The 16,179-nt window shown below is 41.5% G+C and overlaps 1 protein-coding gene across 5 annotated transcripts in view; it reads right to left on the minus strand.

Moving 5' to 3' along the window:
- The window catches only part of USP54 (ubiquitin specific peptidase 54), a 95,382-nt gene that overhangs the window by 73,306 nt on the left and 5,897 nt on the right, over window positions 1-16,179 (minus strand). Inside the window, exon 1 of one of the 5 annotated variants that reach the window (XM_052676685.1) lies at window positions 1,627-1,740. The exons of the other annotated variants lie outside the window; for them this stretch is intronic. The gene's annotated coding sequence lies outside the window, so the exon portion shown is untranslated. Of the gene's footprint in view, window positions 1-1,626; window positions 1,741-16,179 lie in introns of those variants that run through there. 5 annotated transcript variants of the gene reach the window in all.

The following is a 16,179-nucleotide window of genomic DNA, read 5'->3' on the forward strand; positions in this document are numbered from 1 at the left end:
GTCCCTTAAAGAATCCCACTGCTGACACAAGTCACCAGGGACAATGCAGACTCCATACCCATGCAGGATGCCTGCTACAAAGAGCAAAACAGAATACCAAGTATGAACATCAGCATCTATATATAGACAGCAAAAACAACTTCTGCTGCATACTGATTAGACTGAAACACTGTCAAGGCAGAAGATGAAAGAAACCTGCAGAAGAGATGAATTCCTAGGTGTACATTCAACACTAAAAATGGCAGGCACCATGACAATTACATACAGCCATACATGGAAGTCTTTTTATTTTCAAGAAGAGCTACTCCAGAATCCAGTTCCATAGACTTCCAATTAAGTCTGCTTTGGAAGCGAACACATGAACTCAGTATGGTAAAACATGGAAAACTGACCTGTGCCTTTCCAATTCAAGGCTTCAGGAGAAGTCCCAGTCTACTGTTAGCATAGGGATACCAATGAGACCTTCAGCTAGCCAAGAGACAAAACTGAGGAAGTCCTGATTCACTTTGTGATTTACGTTACAAAAGAAAATGAGAAGCCATTCTGTCAACCTTATCTGCATCCAAAACTTCTCGAGTGGGAATTTTTCTTTTAATAGTCCTTTCTGACTACTTTAACATATCTGGTGTAAAGTGAGCAGAATAAGGCAGAAATAAGAACTGCAGTCTGAAAGTCTATTTAGCATAAAGATTAAATAAACGTTTAAAAACAATTTTGATTTCTTTTCTATCCTTAATGCAAAGAAAAGAAAAAAAAAAAAAAAAGACACCCACAACAAAGGCCACAGCCAGTGCTCTGCCTTCGCCTCACTAATGCAGCTCCCAGGTGCAGGCAGATCCAGCAGAATCACTTCTTTATGTGCTCAGGCACTGCCACCTCACCACCAGGGGCATAGCCATCACCTGCTTCTTGGAGGTGGCCACAATCTCATCACCGGCACCAGGGGGAAGGCAGCTGTGAGCCGCCCTACAGCCCTCCTGGTACTACTGCCACCTGTATTTTCCCTGCCTTCATTTACCAAATTATCACAAGTGCAACGCAAAATCACGCTGTTGTGAAGGGCAATAGGTGCACTGCATAATTGTCTCCACGAAAAACAGAAGCAGTGAAGGCAGTATCCAGTATATGCTTAGCCAGCTCAGAAACAGTTTAAACAGGTAAATGCAAACAGAATGTATGCTATGTATGGCCGTACAAAGAAAATGCATATATACACATATATACATACATATATGTAAACATTCAGAGAAAGAGAGAAAAAAATAATTAGGCGCCATGCACAAAGCACGTTCTGTCACTGTAGTTTTCTGAAGGAGAAAATCATTCGCTGGCTTATATAGCAGCGAGCACAACGCCGCTATGCCGCAGAAACCCGTTCACGAGAACCAGCACAGGCTGCAGCGGACCCGCAAGAGGAGCCCTCCCGCCCCACTCCCGCCCCTTACAGCTCCCGCACCCTCCGGGGCTTCCATCGCCTTCTTCACCCGCAGCCGCACCGCCCGACCCCGCCGCGCTCAGCACCTCCGGGACCGCGCCCCACACCGGCATCTCCCGCCGCACCGGCGCCGGCACCTCCCGCCGCCCCCTCTACCGCCGGCGCTCCCTCTCACGGCCCCGCGCTCTCACCCACGGGCCGGGCCCGGCCGCACCGCGCACACGTGCGCAGCCTCCGCCGTTTCCCGCGGCGCGGGGAGCGCGGGAGCGGCAGCCTCAGCCCCGCCTCTGGCAGGGTGACGTCACCCCTCCGGCCGCGCACCTGATCCCAGGGCAGGTCGCGCCTTAAAGGGGCCGCGCCCGCTCGGGTGAAGGCCCGCGGCTGCGGGAAGCTCCGCCCGAGTCCCGCAGCGCCGGGAAAGGTCGAGCAGTGGAAGCCCCGCTGCGCGCTCCTCGCCGCCACCCGGGCGGCTCGCTGGGGGCTGCGCGGCTGCACACCTGAGAGGTGGTGGCAGGATACCGCATGCATCGCCTCCCCTTTTTTTATCTCGTTTCCTCGAAAGGAAACCCTCAAGCCGGGCGCACCTCTCTGACACCACACCCGAGAGCGGCGATTCTTGAAGCAACTGAAGGCGCTTGTTCCCTTATGCCCCCAAAAGGCAGCGCCTGTTGGCGTGCTGTCAGGGTCAGGTGTAGAGCCACGAGCAGAAAATACCGCTCACATCTATGTCAGACAGGCACTGTGCTGCTTCCAGAAGGAATCAACCAGCTCAGCATGGCACAGAACTGACAACTGCGGGCTCGCACAGCCGCAAGCTGGCACGTGAGCACCGCTCTAACAGTAAGTGGCACAAATCAACCTGCTGTTCCTGCACCCTTCCCTAACCAGAACCAATCACACTCTTGCCCCGCCCTGCTCAGCCATCACCTCTATCACAGAAACGTGCCAGAGGACGACAGCCTGAGAACCAGCACCGAGACACGTGCCACGGAACACGAAGTGGGAAATGGCAGCTACTGATACAAAGGTTTCCTATGCAAGAATCAAATCTGAAGACAACCAGTAGTCCCCTTACTGCATCACCTTTTTATTGCCAATCAACGCAGAAAATGTTGCATTGCAATATACCTGATCATGAAAGCACATTAGCCTCTCTCACGCCAAGGAGAAATTGCTGACTGTTATCAACCTGCAGCCATTTGGGCACTTTTTAAAGTTATTATTTTAATTTCACTACAATTAGCATGGCACTGCTGGACCAGACTGCCTCCCAGGATTAATTGCCATCTCCTCCAGCAGCCAGGGCAGCTTTGTGCAAACCTGGTCCGCTGTGCCTGCTCCAACACCTCACCAGCAAAGCACCAAGCAACGTGCCTTACCTCCCCAGTTCTCACACATTTTGTCAAAGACAAAACCACAACAGGAGAAAACATCACCCACTGGCCAACTAACACAGAAAAATTATTTCCAAACAATTTCTTGATTCTGCAGAAGTCTCCCTACTAATTTGGTTCTACCATCAGTCATAGCTACACCTATCCAGATCAACGCTGGCCTTCAAGTAGTGCTGGCCAAGCTACACTTTGGGACACTATGTTATATCCTCACATCAAAGATGTTCCTCTTGCACTTGGACAGAAGTTACATGCTCCCATGGTTTTATGTTGACATATGCTAATGCTATTTTTTTAAGTGGTTAAATCATCTTAATTGAATTGATATTGACTGTAAACAGCAAATGTTAAAACACTTTCAGAACCAGCAGATATCATCCTCAGCTCTCTTGGCTCAAACAAAAAAAAAAAAAAAAAAAGCTTTTTGCTCTTTCATCTATCATTCAAAACTGAGAAACAGCATGGAATGATCAGTTGTATCTACACTATAATTACAAGAAACAATGTTCACTGAAAGCTGGGCTGGCTGCTCGTTAGTGAGTTTCGATTTGGCATCTCACTCTACAACACATCAACAGTAAACATTCAGTGGGGTTTTATTTTCAAGTATATTTCCAAAAAAAAAAAAACAAAAAAAACAAAAAAACTTTAATTATTGATAGTATTCCAAATGTCCGTAGCCTAAAAAAGTAAATGTCATTTCAGAGCACTAGCTGCTAGGTTTCTAACCCATTTACCTTAATTGCAAGGCGGCAGTTCAAACTCCACTTTACACTGAACATGGGTGTATCTGTCTCAGAGTCCATGTTTATGTGCATAACAAGCCCTCACACTGCTGAACAGTAACAGAGCAGTGCAATTTAGCATGGTGGTCTGCACGCAAAGAAGCAGTCACAGCCAGGAAACTACAAAAATCTGACAAATTTACTGACTCATTTTTCACATCCATCAACTATCAATATCAAGCATTAATATTCTTGCAATAAAGGTAAGCCACATCCCATTTTGGAAGTGTATCAATGCCCACTGCGCTGTTAAGTGTTGACCTTCCTTCATTCTCAGTTGAAGTCTATTACTCAAACTTCAGATATTTTGAGCCTTCACTAAATTGCAAGTTTGAACTGTAATTCTGCAGAGTCTTGTTAACATCATACTTTAATTATGCTTACAAATAAAGCTTCTATTATGTATCCTAGTGTTGCAATTTAACAAAAAGAAAGAAAAATGCCAGGTTGCTGCGTAGCATCTGAGAGCAGAAACGCCCTTCTGTGATGCAAACGCTGTGGGAAGTCTAAACTGGTATTAAAGCTTTGCTGTACTGACCACTGCAGAGAGGCCTTAAGCTGTCCTGTACCATGTCCTAACAAACCTTCACCGTTGCTCCAAACCTCTCTTGGTCCCTGCCTACTGCTCAGACCAAAGGCGCTGTATAGCATACTTAGGTCACATCAAATGCAGCTCAGCATTGTCTTTCCCTGCCGCAGAACCCAGCACTAAGAAGGCTAGTCAATGACCAGCAGCCCTCTGCTGCTGCAGTGCTCCTGGCTGCCAGGAACAGGAGGAGCTGCCCGTGCCTGACCCTGGGAGCTGGCACAACCTGGCAGTGTTGCTGCGCTCCTAAGCCCTGAGCTTTCTCACTCGGGTCCTCCAAATTGCGCTAAATGCTGCCTTTCCATCTGTATCCAAAAGCATCAGTACTGCTCAGAGCTAGTCCATGAGGTGCAACATCTTGTCATTTTCTATACTATGGTATGTATCTATTATATATTCTTCCTACATAGCCATCTCATCCTTCTTAAACCAGAGCATACTATTGGAGTAATCCCAGAGACTTCAGCATTTTTTTGTATATCTTTGAAAGATAATTTAATCCATCAGCAATAAGCAGTGTTACCTTGCATTCTGTTACAGTAAGGCATATATTCCAAGTATCTACATCATTTGCTAGATTCATATGGTTAGCTCTAAATTTTCAATTTAAGAGTAACAATGCCTGGTTTTCACAGTTTAAAGGAACACCATTTAAATATGACCAGAGTCTGAACAAGCACAGGTCTATGTGCTCTTCCCCATGTATTTGTTGGGAAACTAGAAAGCTACATTTAAATTATCAGTGTTAGCTATAAGTTCCCTTGCAGATAACACAATCATCCAGCTTGAAAAGCAAGATTTGCAAAGAAGGAAAAACTCTGTAGGATGTTATGAGACATTTGGCCCATAAAGTTTCCACATCAGACACCTCCCCTGCATTTAAAGGCCGCTCCTCACCTCTTGTCCAGCTGTAAAAACTTCCATGTTCCCACACTAAAACATCTCAAAATGGCAGTGAAGTAATAATACAAAAACAAATGCAAAAAAAAGTTAACTGAAAGCAACACACAGTGAGTTAATAGAAGGAACACTGGAACGATGGAATTCACTTCATACTTAAACAAAAAGCTCCATTAAAAATTGCTTGAAGCTGATGCAAATTCCACTCTCAGGCACAGAAGTCAGGTTTGGCTTGCTACACTGCACACAGACTGTTGGCTTCGACTCATGCAATCACTTATTTTTGTTTGAGAAAATAGGAACTAAAATTGCTAAGCAAGGTAATTTCCAACTGTGATGATTAAAGAAGTGTGTTCTAGGGTATAATAATGCAAATAGAGAGTTGAAGTATGCTAACAACACATGTTACAGCCTCAGGTAACCGAGGCTGCGCTCATTTCTCAGTGGAGAAATTCGCAATGGAAATTGGGAATGATGTTATAAACAAAACAATTACCTATAGTACACTCCTTGTTTTCTTATGATAATTATATGTTGAGTCCCCAAAGTGCTGGACTGACAACTGAAGTCATTATGAAAATGAGAATGAAATATAAGTTAATATTAACTATGCTTCTCAAGATCACAGTGTAGGAAGAGAAAGCTGAAAATCTTGTGTGATGCACCTAGACACAGCCAACAACACCAAAGTGAAGGCTGCTGAGTTAGGAGGAGACTTTAAAAGCAGAAGGACCAGCAGTAGGGAGGCTGTCCTCATCATAGGTGTGCCTACGGGGTGCTGTCTCCAGTAAATCACCTCCATTCATAACATGTTCAGTTTTTAAAATCACTAATGTGAAAAACAGCCAAGAAATATCCACATCTAGCATTGATCAGTTTTAAAATAGTGTTATTCCAAACACAGTTAAAGAAAATGTCTTATGAGAAGCAACAATTATTTTAGCAACAGGATCTTTTGCTCCTTGCCCCAGACCTAACTGGAAATTTTCAGGTGAATTTGTCTTGCCCTGCCTCTCAGGGTCTTGCATCTCAAAATCTCCTCCCTCAGCCTTTATACACACTGAAAAAAATTACACTTATCAGTTCTTTTCTTGGACCTTGCACACCTCTCCTTCTCCCATATTCAAATCATTTGTCAATTTTTTTAAACTCAATTTTCCACACTCACAAAATAAATATATTTTATTGAATAAATAATTTGAAGATTCTGCTTCCGGTTAGCTGAGCTCTGCCTTCTTGAACGGTTTGCCCAAACCAGATACAATGCTTCCACCGAAGTCTTCTCTGTAATAAAAAGATACTGTTCTATGTTTTAAATGCTACATTCACGTTCAGCCCTCCTAATGCAACGCGTCCCCTCCCACAAAGGTAAGAACTTCAGAGTTGCCTCCTATTTACTTGCTGCCTGCTCTGTATTCACGTATTTCACGATTTCTGTTACCTAGTAGTACTTATCTGCTCTTCTTTATTTGTCTCAATTTTCTTCAAATAAATTTTGGACTCATGCCCTATATATCTGCTTTCCCTTTAAGTTTGGGGGCATTTTTTAGTGAAAATTGGTAAGCATACTCTCTATTCTGTCACCAAGGTCATTAATGAAAACACTGAAGTGAACCAGAACAAGAACAGATGCAGCAGACCATGCTGGATCCCCATTCAATACTGCATTTCATTCTGACAGACAATCATTAATAGCCACCCACTGGGCACAGTCATGCAACACATCTCACTCCTACTCTACTGTACTTCCTTTCAGGACATGTTTCTTCACTTGTTAAGATTACTGCATGAAAAAGTGTTGAAGACCTCATAAGATTAAGATACTAACATTCATTAACATTTTCTTGTCAATTCACCATGTTAATGGTTAACAGTTAAATTTAACTGGTGTAATGATTTATTTCTAAACTTCTGGTGACTCTAACTCATGTGTTGTTGTCTTTCAGAGGCTTGTACTGTTTACATGAGTTTAGTACAATAATTCGCTCAAAATGCTGAAGACAAGGAACAGTCTATATAATTTTCTGTGCCTCCTTCCCTGTCTCTGCTTTTCATTTTCACATCTTCCAGCATCTTCACTAACAGCTACAGGTACTGAGGTAACTTTGGTCAACTGGGGAGAGAGGGTTTTTGTTTGTTTTAAATATGTCACAGGATGCAATTCACAGGTACAGCCTAACAAACAACTTGTGCAAGTGCTATGGCTAGCTATGGACTTGCCATCCAACTTACATGTCCTCTCTGCTTTTTATTTTCTTCTTGTGCTAACTGCTGTTCACTTATATCTCTCTTCTGCTTATGTTTTGAAGACATTTTCACAGTACGTGCCATCAAGTACATCTTACAAAATCATGCTGCCTATCCAAAAAAAGTGACACTCCAGAGTCATGAAGGCAGAACCACGCTGGCAGCAGCACAGAGCAGCACAGAGCAGCCCACAGGCCCAGCAGGCCTCCCTGGAAGGGCAGAGCAGGCACGTCTGGTCTGGGTGGTTATCTCTAGTTCAAAGGCCATACAGAGTCTGCACTCAGCAGAACACTGAAGATGGGACTGCAAATACAGACTAGATTAAAACCTGACACTGATGATACTGCAGATGTTTTGGCTCTACCAATCTATTTATTCTGAGTGCACACCGCACAAAAGCACAGCGCCTTCTGTACATTCCTGCATTGTTTCACCACTGCACTTAGGAATGTTTCTCGCTGCCATCACCCAAAACGTAACTACATAATAACACAGCCTCATTACAGAATATGCGAATGTGGCAGCCTGAGATTTAGACGTGCGATTCCATTATTCCAAAATAGCAACAAAGAGCAGGAAGACACAAGTTTAAAGACAGCAGCAGCTCCAGCACAACTCTGCTGATTTCTGCCAGATGACAAATACCCAGCCTTCTCAAGTCTTCGGAAGGCTATTTATCACGAACCCAAACTGTTTATTTCCTTTTCACAAAAGCATACAATGATTATACAAACCAGAAAGCCCTTCATTATCTTCTGTGAGTGCGACACATACTCACAGCCTTCTAATTCTTTACTGAAAAAAAAATAAAATTCCCACCCTGGCATAAACAGCAGAGACCAAAAAAAAAAAAAAAAAAAAAAAAAAAAAAAGGACAAAGTAATACAGTTGCAAATTAATACAAAATGATGCCCTCCTAAGATTGCCTACTCTTTGTCAGACACACTATAGAATTTTATGGTAATGCTTCTTAAAAAGCAGAAAAAAAATCTAGCCAGTTTAACACTGAAGAATGGAAATACTACTGCAACTTAACATGATAAATTAATATTTAGCTTTTGGAAATTATCTGATTGAATCCAGGTAATAGTATGAATACAAAAGCTATTAAAGAAAAAAAATGCTATTCCAGACATAACTTGGTTTGCCTCCCATAGCAGAATGATGCTAAAATGCTGATTTATCATGACTAACTAAGATACTGACCAACACTGCAACTATTCTGTCACCGATTTACAGCTCACCACTATTTGCCGGATGAAGTAAAGTTATACAGACAAATACCGAGCCTCAATTGGTAGGATTGGGGGGTTTTGTTTGCTTTTTGCTTTAGGCACACAAAAGATGAAAATACTGGAAACTAACAAGAATGTCACAAATGAAACTGTACTTTTTATTGATCCTGTTAGCAATACCGAACATCAATCACTATTAGATTGCACTTTATGGGCCAATTTAAACTGGGCTGGCAACCCAGACAACCATGTCTGATTTTCTTTTAATTAAAATAGACTGCTAATTACTGTAGCTTTTTTAATATAATAATTCCAGCCAAGAGCTCAAGAACTCAATGTGTTCAAGAAACTTAACATGGTAAGAGGCTCACCTTGCAGATGTGATTTCCACTGCTGCTTTGTTTGTCACAGCTATTTCCATTCATTGAAAATCCATCAATTGAAAACAAGAATAGTAGGAAGAGACATTGAAGCAAGTTCCTAACATCATCTTTAAGCTTGCAAAAATTTAAGAGCTCTTTTTATATCAAGTTCACCAGTCCACTATATGATTAGCTTTTGTGCTTTATTCACAATCATATTTGGAATTCAGTCCCATTTACTATCTGTTTTCAGCTCCATACACTATGTTTGCTCACACTTGATTTTAGCTCAGCTTCATCCTGTCTATACATACATATATATAGTCAGAACTCACAACCAGAAATAATTACTGCTGATTAATCTATGTCCAGAGAAAGACTGAAATATGCAGGTCAGCACCTGAATTGAATCTAAATTCTCTCTTATATATAGATCTCCTCACAAGAGACATCAGCAGGATTATCTGTTGACTCATAAAAACTCAGTGTAATGGAAAAAAAACAACATACCAAACTTCCCCATGTGAAGAAATGAATTATTTCTGTAAGAAGGCAGACAATGCAAGGTCTGGTTCCTCTTCTCACCCATCCAGCGATGTGACAGCACTGGAACAGCCAGAACTCTATTTCTGGTTCAGTGCTAACATCTTCCAGCACACCAAGCTTCTGTGTCTCTCTATTCTGCTTACCTGCATAATACCATGCTAGAGTAAATTTGTTGAGATCTCTGGCCAAAGGCACCAATGTAGCATTCCCATGAAAAACAAAAGGTGAAAAAACATTCTAAGAGCTGACTTTATGTCAATGAATTTTAAACTTCAAACCAAGAGAACACTGCCTGCTTATGTAACAAAGACGATGAATAAATCTTCAGCCACTTCCTTGCCAGAGAAAGCTTTACTTCTGGACATCCATCCCAGCAAAGGAGCAGTACCACAAGAAGAAGTCAACCCCCATACCAGTGAATATAAGCCTGCGTAACACCTACACACAATTTATGGGAAAGCTGGAAGAGAAAGTGATGCAATAAGGACAGAGTGGAAACTACAGCTGTAGTGGCCCATTCCTCCAAAATTTTAAGTGCTGTCATTTTTCTCATAATGCCAACTCATCCATGCTTAACTGTTTGAACGCAAACTAAACCTGATTGCTGAAATAAGAAAAACAGCACATTTCTATCCTATGCAACAGCCTGCATTCACCAAATAAACTGAACCTGTCAATTTGCTCTCACTTTTATTAATTTCCCCTTAGATAAGTCAACAGCTCCACAGCTTTAAAGTTTGCTACTCTGAAAGTGAAAAGTTTAAACTGATACACTTTAAAAAATTAGATAACTTCTACAGATCAGTCTAAGAAATGTGCTTATATTTTACTGAGTAAACACAACTTCTGCCCACGTTACTACTTCTGAAGACACAGATGTTCATTAGCCCTGCTTAATTGGGCACAGCAAGAATTAATCTAGAGCCAGAGCAAAGACAGAACTTTGACAACATGCTGCCTCACTACAGCCACCTTCCACAAGGAACCTAAAAGGCTGTGTGGGATCATTAAACACTAATTCACTCCCAGTAATGGCTGACATCCCCCACAAAGAACAAGGCTGCAGTCAGAGACTTTGGGTAATTGTGCTAAAAATTGGTATGCATCAGACTGTATGTAGGTTACAGATCCCATAGACAGACCTCACAGAGACCTTCGAGGAGCACAGAAAATTAAGAAGTAGTGCGTGCATAAAGCCATTACCCTTCTAAAGCTCTACTCTTATAATGTATATGGAATTCTTGCCATCTCAGCCCAGAAATACTAAGGTAGAACTGAAAAACATGCAGCATGAAAAGATAAACAGATAACTAAGAAGAGAATCAGGGAGCCTATGAGGGAGGTCTACAATATCATGTGTGACTCTGTGTTATTTCACAATAATGTGATCTGCCAAGCAAAGAAACTGCGAGGCCAGAAGTTAAAGAAACAAGGATAGAGGAACAAATTTGCAATACAACACAGACTGAAATTTTCTACCACAGAAAGTCATCTAAGTCAAAATACAATTTAGTTCATAAAGATTTGTGCAGGACAGGTCATCAGAAACAATACACAATTATTTTATGGATGCAGGTACAAGTTCAGGATATCCCTATACTGCCAGCTGGAAATAATAAAAACCAACCAAACACAAAATCCACATGGCTAACAAGAGATGACATTCTAGATTTGCCTCAGTTTTCATAATCTCTCCCTAGGTACTGTTCAGGTCACAGTTCACACTGCTTGACCAGCATGAGTGATGCAACCCTAACCAAAACCCCTTCCTGAAGTAAGCAAGCCAACTCCTAAATAGCCATCCACACTGTTGTCACTTACCAGCCTATCAATGCATTAAAACAATGAGGCAGGTAGGATCAAATACAGGAGGTAGGCTCAAATGTATGGACATCAGTAGCAACAGGTATAAACTTAAAAGAATGACTATCTACAACTCTACCATAAGACTGAGGGCAAGCAGGGGAACAGAACACCGTGAAACTTGAAAACAAAGCTGTTCTGGGAGGCAATCAGTGGGGAAAGATAAATAAATAAATAAAAAGGAATGGTGAAAGTTTAAAGCTTCAGAAGCATAAAACGAGTGAACTGGAGGGCAGCCTCAAAGCCCTTTACTGATTACTACCAGCTCAAGGCGATGGACTACGCAGATTCTTGTTCTAAGCCATAGTGGTAGCTCCAGAAAAAAAAAATCTAATGTGAAGAGCAAACACAGCACAAGGGCTCAGAAATGTTGGAAGCCAAAATACCACACTTCTACTTTTCTCTGTGTTTTTCTTTACCTTACTTCAAAGTATCTGAAAGAGCCAAGTAAGCAAGCTAATGTTACCATACTTAATAAATGAGGCAGACTTAGCATAAAGTCCAAATATGTAAGCTTAGAAAATTAATCCCCCAATTACTTAAATAACATTGTTACTTTTCAGTAGTACATCTCAAAAATTTACGCCGTTTTGATTTTACCAGATCAGCTTTTCTACTAGGCAAAGTTACATTTCTGACTAAAACATAACAGCTAAATAAGCAGCCCAGTAACAAAACCCTCATCCTTCAGAACACAAAGCGTTCAGTGCTGGCACCCTGGATATACCTTGAAATCAGAAGGTTCAAGCAAACACATTTTCCTACTACTCCACTCAGTGGGAAATTCACAAGTCAGAAAGCACAAGAGAACAGATTCCAAATATAAAAATGCCCATATTTCCAATCTTGAGTTGTAGCCTAAGGCTGTAACAGCTGCTGATGTCACAGAAATTCCCTCTAGAGGAACTTCTGCCCGTAAGAGAGAGCTTACTCAAGCTGTGGATGCAGAACAGCTATTGTTAAGATCACAAGTGCCGTTCTACTTCATCCTACTCTAAAATTTCATATAACTTCTCCTGTATCTACAGCAATAGAGGAAGAATTTCCCTGATGACTCAAGAATTTCCAAAGCAATTTTGCCTTAAAACTACAGAAAGATAGTGATATTTCCTCCACTGAGATGTGTTTCTTTATAAGAATGCCATATGCTTTTTTGGCTCTGATATAGTTTTCTCAAACCAACTTCCAGTTTTCAAAATAATGATTTCAAATGTAGCAATCTGCCAACAGGGCCAAAAGATAAACAAGCTGTGACAGTAAGTCAAAAGAAGATTAGAGAAAGGCATTGCTTTTTCCAAGAAACATGCAGATAAATAACAAACAGATGCATATGCTTCCTCTCTCTCCTCAAATTCAGACATAAGCGAATGTTGCTGAGGCAGAAGAACATTGTTTTCTGTCTCCAAAGTGATTTGGATGATTATAGCAAGCAGGGCAGAACACTTCAGGAACTAATAAGCAACTAGTTTTTGCTTTGAAAAGCAAAGATGTGAGAAAAAATGGATTCACATACCTGTTTGACCAATAGCTTTTTCAGGAAGTTCCCATTATTCCTATAAAAAGGTATAATGTCATGTTTCAAAAGCCAGAATTCAAGTGTTGCAATATTAGTTCTGTCTAGACTTGTATGCGTAGTGCTCCACTAACGCTATCATGTTTTTACTACGCAGGTCCTCCAAAAGCAATACCTCCTATTTCCATGGAAACAACAACAAATACAAAGAGTACAATAAAATTATTTGACAGAGCGAATTCTCAGCTACAAAACACTTTTTCTCAACATAGCCACCACCATTAGCAATGAATTTTCACCACCCACGAGACAGAACCTGCACACTGCACTCATAAACACCTGTACAAGTGGAGCTACCCCACTGTCATCACTATTGAAATGCACCACCCACCACCTCACTGTGCTCTCATCCACTCTTCAGTCTCCAATAAAATTCAGTAAGCATCAGTGAATGCCAAAGGGCACAGCCATTCCCACGTGGAAGAACTCCATTACACACCTTTGCTTCACAGGCACTTCCACGCCAGGCGCCATGGTGTCACATGGCAACAACACGGAATGGAAGATTGGCAGGAAGGTTCAGCCCCTACTGCCATCCCACCAACATCCGCCTCTGACGTCGTGAGCCAACATAATCAAATGAGGCCTTATTTTTGGGGAAGATTTCATAGATCAGTCATAAAATCACCTCTGAAGTTGACTGGAAAAGAACAGTTTTTCAGAAGTGTGTGGACAGAAGACTTCTCCATATAGGAGTAGAAAGTACTGCCTATCAGCTACTGTTGCAAGCAGACTCTTTCTGAGAATCTTTGAGGCTTTTTTTTCCTTCTGAGATGGGAAACTGCTTGTGAAATGAAGGATTAAAGACACACCTGGTCAATTTAACAGATGGCCTTCATGTCATCAGGCTTTCATTAACAGTTTATCACCCTCCTGAAGATCAAGAGTTTTTCCAAAAGCTCTTTACAGGTTAATGCCCTTCAGTTTGACAACACTGACCTTCATATTCACAAAATATTGCTTATTTTGTTCGTTTGTTCCTTGTTGTTGTTTCTTAGAACACAGGATGATAGCATAAATATTATAACTGTGTAACTACACCTCTAGTCAGTATGAATGGACAGAGGGAAGAAATCTCAAGCCATCATTTCTACACAAAATTCTATTTACTGCCTACCTATCCACAGTCCTCAAGGTGGGAAGGAATAACAGAATCATGTTGAGAGGGGGAGATGTGTGGCAAATTATTTCTTAAATTACTTTACAATTGTCACCATGCACGGAGAGCAGCTGGCTCTCAACGCATTCTCGGCAGAAAACTTCATAACACCTACCTCAGTGCAACGTGACTTGATGGAGTAGAGTGGCTGTGCTGAACAAAACCTCACAGTACCAGCAGCTCTGCTAAGCCAGGCCCTGTATCTACAGCTGTCCTTACAAAGGCACAAATGAGAACCAGAGATCTGGTGTTCCTTCAATAGCAAAGGCTAATGCTGAAATGTAAAGCAGGTAACTGTAACTCTGTGACTTCCAGCTGGAACTAATCTCTTAATAAAGCCATAGCAATCTGTAAAGGCACTGTGTTAATTTCTAAACTTTGCCTTTCTCATGATCGACTCACACTGTTAAATAATAACAAATGCTGAAGAGGAGTGTGATGAAGAAGTAAGCCAGAACTACACAATAACTGAAGCTAGGAAGAACTTCAGAGGAAGTCTCTGGTCTGATGCCATGCTCTGAGCATGAGTTCAACAGGCAGAGATCACACAGCAGTGAGAATTTCTTATTTACAATAGCTGGATATGCCTTTGAAAATGAACCAAGAACTGCATTTCCATTGTTACGTTGAAGTAAACGCTGAAATTCATTATACCAAAGCAAATATTTGAACACTGGTTACGGCCATTCACAACTATAAGCAATGACGATGTAATAATTCTCATCTTCTCATAACAATATGGGCCCTGGCATTTAGCATTCAGGCCATTATTCAAATTAATTCCAGACAAGCAGGAATAAAAAGAGAAAGGGAAATCTACGAACAACTTGTAATAACGTTGTGCTTTCTCATGGATACCATAGGAATAAAGTGAACAGGTAGAGACACGGGGAAAAAAAAGCACAACTGCTAGCGTAACAGTTTCCCAAACAACCAGCAACAGTTAAATCTGAAGTAAAACCATTTAGATACTTCATGTTTTCTGCTATGAAAGCACAAATAACATAACAAAGAGTGTTTGAAAATTCTATGACTGAGTAGAAATTTTATTTTAGGCTTTGGAGTTGTGTTCAAACAATTTTATATACTTTTTGATTTATTACATAGAGATGAGATAAAATATTTCAAAGGTTAAAATTCATTGATGAAGACTCATCAATCCCCTGTACAAACAGTACATACATTCCTTTACAAGGAGAGTGGTTAGGCCCTGGAACGGGCTGCCCAGGGAGGTTGTGGATGCCCCGTCCTTGGACGTGTTCAAGGCCAGGTTGGACGGGGTCCTGGGCAACCTGATCTGAATGTGTACGTTTGGTGGCCCTGCCAGGCAGGGGGGTTGGAACTGCATGATCCTTGAGGTCCCTTCCAACCCGGGTGATTCTGTGATTCCCTTATCAGAGGAAAAAAGAGTTACACAGATGTGTAAGTGATGCCCTTAACTGATACTGAAGCTCAGCTGTATTTGTTGAAGCAGAGTGCAGCAATTCAGTTGGGCACAACACCACAGAAGTCAGCTGTTTTCCACCTTTTCACTCCCAAAACCTCACACAGACCTTTGCAGAGTAATCTTGGAAAAGATCCTGTCAGTTCTGCTGCTTCTGCCTACAGACATTCCCTGCGCACTTCAACTTGAAACGTCACTCCTTATCCTTAGCATAGAAAAGCTCACTGCTCTGGTTGAGGGGACAGCGCTCTGCCTCCTTTTGTGTCTGTGAATGCTGCCAGTTCCTACCCCAGCAAGGACTGAATGCAGTGACATTGTTCAGCAAACAGGCAGAGGAGAGCTGACTGATTACAAGCAAAAAATGAACAAAGAAAAACAAGTGGTAAATAATTTACGTGATAATTGTATCACTGAATGTAACTGATAACTGTTAACAGCAAAAGGACTGACTGCCAAAATAAACTATTAAACCACCTTCCTGCATCTCCCAAAGAGAAAGACATTTGCTCTAAGAAAATTATATATTTCTTCTCAAAAATAAAAAATAAAAAGTAATTCCTACATCAAATCCCCATCCTGAAACACAGCTATCTAAGAGACGATGATATCGATACTGTTTTGCTAAAAGGAAAATTACATTCCCTTCTTCC

Source organism: Tympanuchus pallidicinctus, unplaced genomic scaffold (assembly GCF_026119805.1).
Source record: "Tympanuchus pallidicinctus isolate F22 unplaced genomic scaffold, pur_lepc_1.0 scaffold16, whole genome shotgun sequence".
In the NCBI taxonomy this organism is placed as follows: Eukaryota; Metazoa; Chordata; class Aves; order Galliformes; family Phasianidae; genus Tympanuchus; species Tympanuchus pallidicinctus.